Consider the following 12489-nt stretch of genomic DNA (forward strand, 5'->3'; position numbering starts at 1 on the left):
TTCACTGTATAATGCTGACTTGTTCTGTTGAAACAGCTCAATTGAAACTTGAACTTTTTCAATTTTTCACATGCGGTCGTAGAAAACATGCTAACATGTTGTGTTTAGAATCTTACTTGGAAAACTGGAGGTTTCTTCTTTTTAAAATTTTTTGTTTTAGGCTCTAGTGGACTTTATTGAGCTGGGAACAGACAGGAAATCAGCAGAGGGAGAAGGGGTAGACGTGCAGCAAATGACCCGTGGCAAGGAATCGAATCCAGGAGAACGGAGTTAGGACTACAGCCTCTCCACATGGTGCGAATGCTCTACCAGCAGAGCCACCCAACGCTCCTCAAAACCCTCAAACAGCAAAATCGTTTTGGCCACAGTACCAAAACGATGAATTTAGTAACAATGTTTTAATTTACATTTTGTCCATCGCTGATGTGAGTTGCACACACATATCTTGTTAGTGAGCATTTTGCTTTGACCAGTTTCAAGATGTAAAAAGCACTAGATTTACTAGCCTGGCTAACAAGTGCAACGTGAGCAGAACTCATTGTTTTCCCAATTTGTCACTTGGAACAGCACCAACTGAAAATGGATGCTTTCAATGTAAATACAACAAAACATAAGTCCAAGGTGTTCAGTTTGGAGGAAGGATGTTGAAAGACCATAACAAATTTCAAAGTGACGGTTCAAACACATTTTCCATGAGTACAATGAAATTTTTTCCCCCTAATCAAATGCAGAGGATTAACAGTACTTGCTAACAACTGATCCAGGATCCAGGATGTATCACTGTTCAATATTGCCTCTGCTGCCTGGAAGTTGAGCTGTTAGCATGTCATGACAGAAATGAGACGGTCACACAGCAACAGGGCAACTTTTTATCTGACATGTACCTGCACAGAAGTTAGGTGTACCCAAAGTTCTGACTGCATCGCACTTAACATCGCAGTTTTACAGTTTTGTTTATTTTTTCAATATTGACTTCTAAATGATTAACAATATAGTAAACACAATGTTCTTTATTTGAGGCAGCAAGAAAGGCAGCTTACCGAAAATGTGTTCACAGTGCATCAACTAAACCAAATTTAAACTTAAGAACCTCTTAAGATAAACTAATTAATGTGTTGGACCTCCTGCCCAGTGACAACTGACTACAAGAGGCTACTGAGAAAACTACTAATCCCACATTGCACTGCTTTAACCTACTTTCAGTTTCAACAGGAAGAGGAGGAGTTTCACTGAATGAAAACCCAACATCTGATTACAAAACTGAGCAGCAGAAGGAAGTAGTCGTCTCTTTCCCCTGTTGCTCAGGAGGGCAACATCAGAGAGGCCAGCACGCACCTTGCTATCTGAAACCCTTTCCTCCTGGTGGCAGAGTGAAGGTCCAGTCCATATCTCAGGAGCTCTGGAGCCAAAATACACAGGTGACTGTACTGCATTTGCCCCAACTGAAGAAATACACCTCCATTCTGTTTTTTTTTTTGTGTGAATTCTGCAGAAGAAACCTTGTAATTGCAAGTTTCCCAAGACTGCCATCAACAAGCTGACTCCAGCCGCTAGCCAAACGGCTAAGCTCACCTTATCCATCAGAACTGAGTTCACAGTAGATTGTGTTCTGGGCAGAAATAACAGCACAGGGAAGTGTGTATCAGTCACAACCTGAACAATAAATCCCAATTGTTACTGTTTAAAGCGCTGGGGAAATAATATTCCACAGCCTTAACAATAAAACATGTTTAAGTTAGAAAAATGAAACAATGCTTTCCTGGCTTAAGCTGCTATAAGCATCATCAGCATCATCATGTCTGGTGGACAGACCAGACTCATAATTACAGGAAGGTCCAAACGGGTCAGGCATTTTTACATTACTGCCCTTCCTCTGAAGGTTTTGTCATTTTTTCAGCTCTACCTTTATGTTTTGCAGTTTGCTGTCCTCGCTCCATCTTCACGGCTAATGTGAACTTATTTAGAGAAAACCTTTAATAAGTCAGGTAATGTTCCATGGAGGAATGAGATGATGACGGCTGGCTAAAGGAAAAGCAAACAGCTGCTTATGCCCCCAAGACCATCGGGGGTCCATATGAATGTTTGAACTTTCACATAGACCATAGATCCAACAGTCTCATGAAGAGGATGTTCAGGGCTGTGCATAATTTAATTAATTTTATGAAGAATCCTTCCTTATATCATCATCTCCAGAGATTCCACAATCGTTCCCCAGAACAGAAGCAGCGTTCTTTATCAGATTGTTGGGCCTTTCTAAGTCTGAGGCTATGAAATTGCTACCCAACATATGACAGTAGAAGAGATGGCACTCTTGCATCTTGCTGCAAATACAGAAGGAACTAAGCTTCGTCTTGTAGACGTTTCACAGTCAAGGCTCGAGTCCAGTCTGTCGTCTAGGTGAACACTGAGGTATTTACATTCCTCAACCAACTCCGTTTCTTCTCCCATGATGGAAGTAGAGTTCCTTTTAAATTCCACATTCATCACCTCCTTCCATCATAAACTAGATCCAAGTAGCGACTGACACTTTTTTTAATTTACATTTTTCAAAAAGCAAGTCACGTGTGAGAAGCAGTTATCTTCAGGCTTATGCCTGAAATCATCTCTGAAATCATCTCCTCAACTGTGTGATCTCTTATCTGCCGTAGCCCACATTTGGGTCTTTACATGTGACGTGTGACCCTGTTAGAACGCAGCAGAGAAAGGCCGGCGCAGACAGCTGCTGCTTTGATGAATGTATCAAACGGAGCCATTCGTAACGAACAATTTCACGCTGTTTTGAAAGGAGAAGCCATGAGGTTGCCAGATCTCTGCACCAGAAAATCTCTCGAGCGTGACAGGTCTTACCTCTATTTTTCGGACGATATCTTGCCATCTTTCTGTTTGGATTTGCTGCTTCACACACTGTTGGCGTCTTGGTATGTTGCCTGTAAATTCTAATCCAGAGATGAGCATCATTAACCGCTCCTAACAATACTTCCCTAAGGGGAACTGAATTGAGAATCTTATTTAAAGGAAATGTTTTCATAAAGTTAATTTTGATGGGCAGACTCAACAGGTTTCTCTTTTTTAAGGCCGTTTCATTTGAAAAATGTAATGTGTGCAACCATCTAAAGCTAAGCAAAAACATAAGTTTTTTTTAAAACAGAAAAAAACATAAAACCAGCTTGACAATAAAAAAGCCTGTTAAAAACCAGGAGGTATCAAACAGGCCCACATTTTGCCCATCTGGTTCCAGTAATGGCTTCACCATCGGAAAATATATCTCAGATGTGGATTTTACTTTTTAATCGTTACTTTAACTTCCTTTAAAGGAGCCCCAGAAAATCCAGGGCATCTGTGCAATTAAGAGGTGATGTGAAAGATGGCATCCTGTTGCCCTCCTTGTTTCACGAAAAACCTCAGACTGCCGGTGAACCTACTGGTTTTACTTCTTCCAAATCACTTACTAACTTAAGATTTAGTTATCTTTGCATTATTTAGTTTTTTCTAATGAACACATTTTGAGGCTGAGCAACAGAAACTAGAAGGTTAGCCACTTTCAGTTCTGACTAATTCAGTTTATGCTTTATGTACTAATTCTTGGCTGAGCTTGCAGAGCTGGGCTATTAATATAAGGATTCCACGTTCTTATTCCTGACATCAACCTGGGGACCCAAACAAAGTGTTGTTCTTTTTTAGATCACCAGAAGTGAAGTCCTTATTGAATTCTTGCTCCAAGAGTCTATTGTATTCTCTTGGTCTATTTTATTCAATAGACCAAGAGCAATTCAAAAATGCTTAATTTATTCCAAGGGAAATGAAATGTCGTCATAATTTATGTCATCCAAGTATTTTCAAAGAATGGTTGTGTGCAAGAAGGATCTCTGGCAGCGGAAAGTCTTGGACTGAAGCTGACTGACTGAAGCCTGCTGTTGTATGACTGGGAGGACATGCTAATTGCTCAATTTTCAGGTAGCAAAGACAAACTTCCACATATCCTGGGTAGGGGTAGAAAGCCGGGTAGAGAGAAGTTGGAGTCTGGGATGTGAGTGTCATCCGTTATGACTGATGGAAGAGAAGAGATTGACATCACAGATCAGGAACATATTCACAAATCACATTTACTTGTCGGAATAAAACTATTTCCTGATGCAGCATGATGTTTAATGTTCCCTCTTTAACACACACTGGGCTGACTTTGGACATTTCAAATGAGCACCACTGGCTTTACTGAAGCTTCCTCTCTGTGTGTCGGTGTGTGTGGGTGTGGGTGTGTGTGGGTGTGTGTGTCGCCGCATAAATTTTGTCTTTGAAATCCAGAAGTGTGTTTTTCCCTCTGTGGTTGACTCTCTGCCACAGAGCTCTTAGTTAATGTCTCTGGCTTGTCTGCAGGTTTGAGGAGGAATGAGTCGGCAAAAGGGATTACAGAGCATATCGTTGTGGAATTCAAAAATCGTAGTAAAATATGGCACATTGTTCCCATTAATCTTGGTTTTTTCTTTTTTTCTTTTTTAACTGAACTTCAGGCAGTTTGATGTTGGTAGTAGCACTTAAAGCATACAATTTGACATAAACAGTCATCAAAATACAGACAGCAGTTTAAGCAAAACAGAGGAGCTTAAACATTGCATTTGTGTTCACAGAAGTACACAAGAGGCCAGGAGGAGGCGTGTGTGTGTGTGTGTTTGTTTTTAATACCTTATGGGGACTATGTTCCTGACACATACTACTTTGTGGGGACCCACTGCTCCTTGTGGGGACCGAAGCCAGCTCCCCACAAGGGGACCATAATTCACACCTTATATTTAGGACTAAGGTGTGAATTGAGTTTTGGATTGGGTTAGGGTTAGGTATGTAATGGTTAGGGTTAGGGTAAGGGGATTAGGGTGTAGAAATGAATGGAAGTCAGTGGAAAGTCCCCACAAAGATAGCCATGCAAACGTGTGTGTGTGTGTGTTTAGTGTGGGCCACATGTGGGCAGCAGCCTCATGTTTCTGAATAATAGCCATTAGTTTTAAGAGGGTGATATCATCGTAGGTGCGTTGTTGTTCCAGTAACCATATTCGCTCGATTCTGGATCAGATCCCCCCGGCTTTAGTAATTCCTGCATAGCTTGATTCTTACTCCTCACTAAAGGAGGTTAGCAGTTACCAAGCAGTGATCAGCGAGCATTTGGTTTTAGCATAATCAGAGAAATCCAAACATCATATCAGGAATTCTGCAGCATTAAAAAGGCATAACTTTCTGCATGCAGTCCTGAGCTGCTAGCGCCAACATGGCGGTTCAGTTGTGGGTGACCATCAGCCGTGTGTGACCGGCCAAATAACATAGAGCTGCGGTGTGAAAAATGAGGATTTATTATTGTTTTAAAACCAATAAAGGCTTGTCAAAAAAAACCCACAGAGGGGTAATCAAACGGTGCTCCGAATCAGAAACAGCTGCTTCTACTTTAGAGACTTAAAATGTTTTGAATGGTTGATTCTTTAAGACAATTGTCTGTTGTTGCGGTGGCTTGCAAAACTGTTCACTCCCTGTGAACTTCTCTATTTTTGATGGTGTGGAAGAAATGTTCCTTTCTCTGTCTCTTTAAAAGTCTGAAAAGTGCTCCATGTATATTCAGTGTGGCCTTTTTTTAAAATCTGGGACCGCTCAGTCAGATCCAGCAAAACCAGTTTACCATCAGAAGTCACCTTGTCAGTAAATACAGTACACCTGTGTTTAATTGTAATCCAGCTGCTCTATGAAGGCATCACAGGTTTGTTCTCTAATAATCCTGTGATGTCTTTAACTGATGGCAAGGACTTTAAAATTTGAGATCTGCTGATGTTGTATCAGCCTTCCAGTAGACCGCTCGTTCTGGTTCTGCTCTGCATCCCCAGAACCAGAACTAAACATGGAGAGACAGGATTAAGCTTTTATGCACCGTTAATCTGGAATAAAGTTCTAGAAAACTCCTCCCCGTGCCTCAGCAGCTGACGAAAATCTCTTCAGCGTTGCAGGATTTGTCTTCAGTCCAAGAAGAGCGAGGCTGAATTCACACAACTTTGAAAAAGAACTCCTTCTGAAAATGAACAAACACCTCTACAGCTTCATGAACTACTCAGCTCCGTACGGTAAAGCTGCGGTAAAGACAAGTTCAGTTTGTCTATATAATTCTCTAACGTTCATCGTAGTTCTGTACCGGAGAGAGATGGGAACACTTTCATTGTCCTGTTCCAATTTTCTAAGAGTTTCTTTTGTCATTGAATATTGCACCTAATAAATGTTATTTTCTAAATTCTAACCATTTACTTTTACTCTATACTTTTACTTCAAGTACGTTTTACATGGTAAATTTACTCTTGATATTTAAGTGCGGTAAATGCCAGATGCGTTCAGACTTTAACGCAGACAGCTAAACATTTCAGAACTGAAATGTTTAGCTGTTGCTCAACGCCGCTTTCTCGGGTTTCTGAAGCCAAAATTCTCAGGTGAATTTCATCAGTTCTGCTCACAGAAACAAACAGTTCTTACTCAGAAAATTATTTGGAAAAAAAGGAGGGGTAAACCCAGTCTGAACTATTGTTTTCTTCTTTCTCTCTCTCTCTTTTTTTTTTTACAATCACTTAAAACGAGTTTACTCAGTCCTCAGCTTGAGCACTTCATTCTTGGTGAAAGATGTTCCGAGCCTTATGGATCCATAAAAAGGTGGAGTGGAATGATTTGTGATGTGTGTAAAGGTATGTACAGAGAGAGATGTCAAAAGTTTGAGTATTGAATGTTTCAGTCAACAGAAGACAAAAAAATACTGCAAATTACAACTTTGTCAGCATTATCCTCATTAATAAAGACTATCAGCAAGCACCTTTGCTAAAATTCAATTCAGTTTATATATAGTGCCATTTCACAACAGTCTCAAAGCACTTTATAAAAAAAATATTTTAATTCACTCACACTTAGAGTCCAACTGATCCAAGTTATTATCAATTATAAATTTTTCACCTAAAAGAGCAACTCTTTGCTTTATATCAAAGGGATATTGGTGCCTTAATCCAGTATGACAAAAAAAAAAACCCTAAAAGAAAATAATAGATTATATTATAATTCAAATAGTCCTCCAAAAGTTTACAGGCTCTCTCAGATTGAGAGCTGGCACACAAAGCCTTAAGGTCAAGATCCTGTTCCCATCCAACACAGCAGGATGTGTTTAGGCCGAGGCCCGATCAGCTACGATATGAGCAGTGTGTGCAGCAAAGCAATTACAGCTGAAACCAAAGCCAGCTAATAAAGATTTGGACGCAAGCACAAAAGAAAAATTTCAACCATGTGCTCCGCAATGGAAGTCCAAAGCTCCATCTGGGCCTTTCAGTTCCTATCTGTAGAAGAGCTCTTGATGCAGTGTAGCTCACCGCAAATTTGGGCTTGTAGCAAACTGATGGCAAACTAAAGATATCAATGATGATGATGGACATATTCCGTTGGTCTATTGCGTAGTATTAGTTTGAGTCAAGCTCCGTAGATATTTTCCTCATAACTGCGACAGAAAAGTTTTTATGCATAAGAAGTGGAACAGCTTGGAAGCAAGGACCCAGTGTTCATCGATGGACTGAGAACGCAGATCTGATAAAGCTCAGCATCTATATGGAAACTTCACTAGGATTACATTTTCTTGCATCAAAAGGAGAGATCCACGCAATGTACGGCACAATAAACCCAGCTCCCTATAAAGATCAAGAGCACTCAGAGGCAAACTGATATAAAAAAAGCTCTGCCTCAAAAAGAAAAGATGTGTTTTAGAAGTGGTGTAGCTTTGATTACAAGGCATCATAGAAGGAATTAGGAAAGATGTCTTGCTACATCAAAGATGTGGCTCTTGGCCCACCACATTTTAAAATGAAAGGCTGTTTTAGACTCCTGCACAAAGTCAGAGTGGAAGGTTTTTTTCTATATTATACAAGAGTTACTACAGTTAGAAAAAATAGAGGCAAGTATCAATGGAGTTTGTGCAAATACCTGGCCGACAAAGGTATCACTAGGGCCACAGCACTAATCCCAGTGGCAATACACTTTGGGCTACACCAGTAACTCTGACATGGCGGGAATTACACAGGACCTCCTGGCCTGCTATGGAACAGTGCTGCCAGCAGGTGCTGCTGTCACGGTTGCCTAGAGACGTACGCCATGCACCTAGCTGCTCTCAACATCCGCACCCATGGATGCTTGTTCAACAACAGCGTCATTGAGGATGGATGGGAGGCGAATTTTTAAAAGACACAAAGAATCAGAAGAGAGCAACAGAGCAGGAGATCCAAGAATCAGTGTCACCGTTCTTTATATTTCAATCTTCTCTTGAGACTGGTATAGTACAGAACATAATCTTATGAATGATTCATATGTCAGCCTCTCTCTTACTCTGTCCAGCTTTGTACAACATGCTGACTGTCCCACCAGGGGAAGCACCGTTTTTGAAGTTCTGAATGACCTCTATCGTTGGGTATCTGATCACAGTCTGGTCTACCTCCAGTGTGTGGACGCTGTGTATTTCCATCTGCACATTCAGGAGGTGGACACCTGAGACCACTAAAGCTCTGATGCTTTGGTTGCACAGACTGAAATGCACTGTTAGGGGCTCCTGGTGATGATAGTGGAGAAGATGCAGTTTAGTTTACTTCCTTATTTGAAGTAAACTAAATGATTTGAGTAAGACTGATTTAAATTTGTCAAGTTTAACCAACTTCATAAATTAAGTTGGTCAAACTTCATTAAATTACTTGTTACCAATTGAAGCAATTCAGTTAAGTTGGTTAAACTATTTTCTCTTTTCACCGCAAACAGTGACACGGTGCAGACTTCTCCCCACCAACATCTGAAAACACCAGCAGTTTCTAGACAGTGGTCTCATGAAATCAAAGCATAAAACTAAGCTACATACCAAACAGTTATTTTTGTGCACAGTTACACACCAACTGCATATCTACAGATAAATGAAGATGCTTTGTGTTATTTACCACCTTTGCAGCTTTCAATTACTCTTCAAGTTTACTCTCATTTGAAATGCCACAATTGGTTAAATTAGGCTTATCCTAACCTAATTTAACCTCCTATGTCTATCTACATACAATTTCCACCTGTGAAGCTATGAATGTGAACTTTGCGTCCATAAGAAGGTTATGTATGAAAGAAATCTCGATGTTTTGAGATGTGTTCAGGGTGAGTTATTTTGCCGTGGTTTGTGTGTACAAGCAAGGACGTTGTTTCTGCTGTAATTTGTTATGCACCAAAAGAACACCTCTGACAGAAACTGTTTTTGTCGGGGATAATTTTTGCAAGTAGCGCTGTGTGGACCTGGCCCAAATGTAAAATTAAAAACCATTTTTGTCCATAATGTGTGGGGTCTGTAGAATTCTTAGTTGCCTCCCTCCTGACCAAACACCTGTAAAGGTCCTGGATGGAGGGAAGGTCGGCCCTGACAATTGTTATGGGCCGACCGGAGTGTTTTGTGGCTAAGTACTATCAGGCCTCCTGAGATGCAGTCATTTCTGTGTTCTGATAATACTTTCTGTAAGTTTTCACTTTTGAGGTTTACTGTCTAATGAGTACTCCCTAGTCATTATGTTGTTTTAAAATAATAATGACAGAGGGCAAAATTACAGCTTCATAGGAATTTTCCATCTGAAATGACAATATGGTGCCTCTTTAGTTTTCCTGGCTCTGTTCCCGTTGGAAAAATCAGATTTACAAAAGCTTCCTATGTTATCTGAAAAGGCTTGATGTCTCCTCACTCATTAAAAATGCACTCTTTAGCCAAACATTGGCTCTGAAAGTTTCAGTGCAGTTAAATTTGCACTTGTCACTTTTTTTAAGCATCCCAGATTCTTAACGCCGTTCCAAGGGTTAGGGGGTAGGGTAGGGTAAATTAACTCATCATTTGAAAACTTCTTTTTGCATTTTCACACATTATGATTGACTGATATAAAAGACAACAAACCACCGATATGAACAGAGTCTCTTTTTAAAGGCGAATTGGAAGAATTTCTAGAGCACTGGAGATCAAATATGATTATTGTAATGATATTAACAAATTTTATTGATGCTTGTTTTCCTTTTTTTTACTTCAACAAATGCCACGAGTGGGGGATGACTGTGATAGCTGTCAATGATTAAAGCAAGATGACAGCAAAAAATATTTAGAAAAATCTAAGGATAAAATCTAGGCCCAACCTGTGGGACAAATTAAAGTAAGTGTTGGCTAAAAATACCACTTGAAAGACCTTTGAAGAGTTTGTGTACGGCTGTCTATACACAGCTGCGGCAAATAAATGCAATAAAACCAGTTAACTTGAGTTAAAAATACAGTGTGTAACTTTGACAAAGAATGTTTTTTTTTTTACATATTTGTTAAAAACTGTCACCATGTTGTGAGTTTGCTATGAGACACATAATCTGTGAAAAGATCCATCCATCTCCTCCACCTCCACCCTGAGCTACTATTAATGTCTGAAGAAATGACCTGCTCCAGACCAAAAACAACCAATCAGAGTCAGCAGGAGGGTCTTAGTGCTGCTAATCAACCTCATGTACTGTTCAATGTGCCTGTGGCAGAAAAACGACGTACTGTTACATGCTAACTAGCCTGAGAATTCACAACTGACTATGTTAAGCCCAGTTCACACTACATGATTTTCTGCCCCGATTTCCCCCTTACGACAATCTTGGAACGTTCTTCTTTCCAAGATTGTCGCTTGCGATAATCATAACCGATCATCCTGCAGTGTGTGGTGTGTTACGACCGATCGGGTCCGGTCGGTAGAACGTCGGGACCGCTCCCATCTGAAATCAGACATATTCAACATGTTGGATTATCGCAGCGTGTAGGATTTTCCCTGACTGGTAGTGAGAACGCAGCTTGTTGAATGTGACAGGTAGCCACGGATTCCCCTCCGTACTTTCCCCTCAGAAAGCACTGAGAGGAACCCAAACAGCTAACGTGGCGCAACCAGGAGTCCAGCGGACATCAGAGATGATATGTGGAAACAACATTAATGTTTATTCAACATTTCGTGCAAAGAATACCCACAGAAATGACAAGGAGAGAATTTGGAGCGAAATTACTACCACAGTTGATTCCGGTAATTTTTCAGTTGTTCATTGTTAACGTGACATAAATAGGTTATAACGATAAGGTTATTCATTCAGTCAGGGCTTGACGCTTACAGAATGTAATTGTCACCCGTAAAACATCGACTAGTGTCTGGTTTTAAAATTAGTTAACTGGACTTGTAGCCATTATTTTGTGCATATTGTTCTCAATGTAATTGTAAACATTAAAACAGCAAATGCTAATTAACCGATGAAGCTTAAAGAAACGACAGAACAGAAAATAATCTAAAGACACAGATGGTATAGAAGAAGAAAATGTAACTTTTAAAAGAAATAGAGCCGCCGCGTGCCCCTTCTCCACGCTTTTATCAAACGCCTTTTCTTTTTGTTACATCTTTTATGTTTAAAATAAACTGTTGCTATTGCTTCTACGTTGTCGGCCATGTTTGTTTACTCTAAATTCACATGTGTTACATGTGCTTTTCCTGTATTTTCGGTCTGGAATCTGAATGTCGGTGAGAAATCAGTTTGTGTGTGGTGTGTTGCTCTTGCTGTGAGGCTGGCTGTACATCACACACTGCACGATCGGCCCGATCGAACGGTTTTGGTTGGCTAGTGTGTGGCCTCTCAGGTTTTGAAAATCGGCCGACAACTCTAAAATCGTGTAGTGTGAACTGGGCGTTAGCTGCAGATTAGCAGAGAGTAAGGTGAGGGGATGATGAAGGGGGATGAGCAGCGGCACACATAGCATGATTGACAGCGCCAAGGCCCGCTTCCCGGCTTTGATTGGTTGTTTCTAGTTAGCACTGAGAGAAGATGGGGGAGCTTGATTTTTTCCACAGATGATCCGTCTCATACTGTATCTTCATGACATAGTGACAGTTTCAACAAATATGAAAGAAATTATTATTTCTAAAAGTTACTGCAGCTTAAATAATAACTACATTACTACAAACAGTAATCACATTATTACTAGTGGCAATAGAAACATGTGAGATATCTCAAAATCCCTGAACTGTTCAGAGAAATCAAATTATATTAAATTATTATTATTATTATTATTATTATTATTATTTACCAGGCTTGCTATACGGCAGGTATCTTACTAAATATATCCTGTCCTACAACTTTAACTTGTAGGAGTGGTATGATAACTTTTTAAACCTTGAGATTAGTAACTATCCCACACTGCCCTTGAGCAGAACAGGAGTTTTCTGGTCCAGTGGAGGAAAAATTGCTTGAGAAATCTATCAGAGCGCAGAATCGTCGACATGTTTTTGTTGGGCTAATCTTTAGGCATCAAAAAAAGAAATTCTAAACGTCAAAGGTATTCATGATTACATTTCTGTTTTGGTCCAGAAAACCTAACAAGTGTGAGCACACCCAACTCTAATTTCAAAATATCATGGTAGAGATTAAGCTATATCA

This window comes from Xiphophorus hellerii, chromosome 12 (genome assembly GCF_003331165.1).
Source record: "Xiphophorus hellerii strain 12219 chromosome 12, Xiphophorus_hellerii-4.1, whole genome shotgun sequence".
In the NCBI taxonomy this organism is placed as follows: domain Eukaryota; kingdom Metazoa; phylum Chordata; class Actinopteri; order Cyprinodontiformes; family Poeciliidae; genus Xiphophorus; species Xiphophorus hellerii.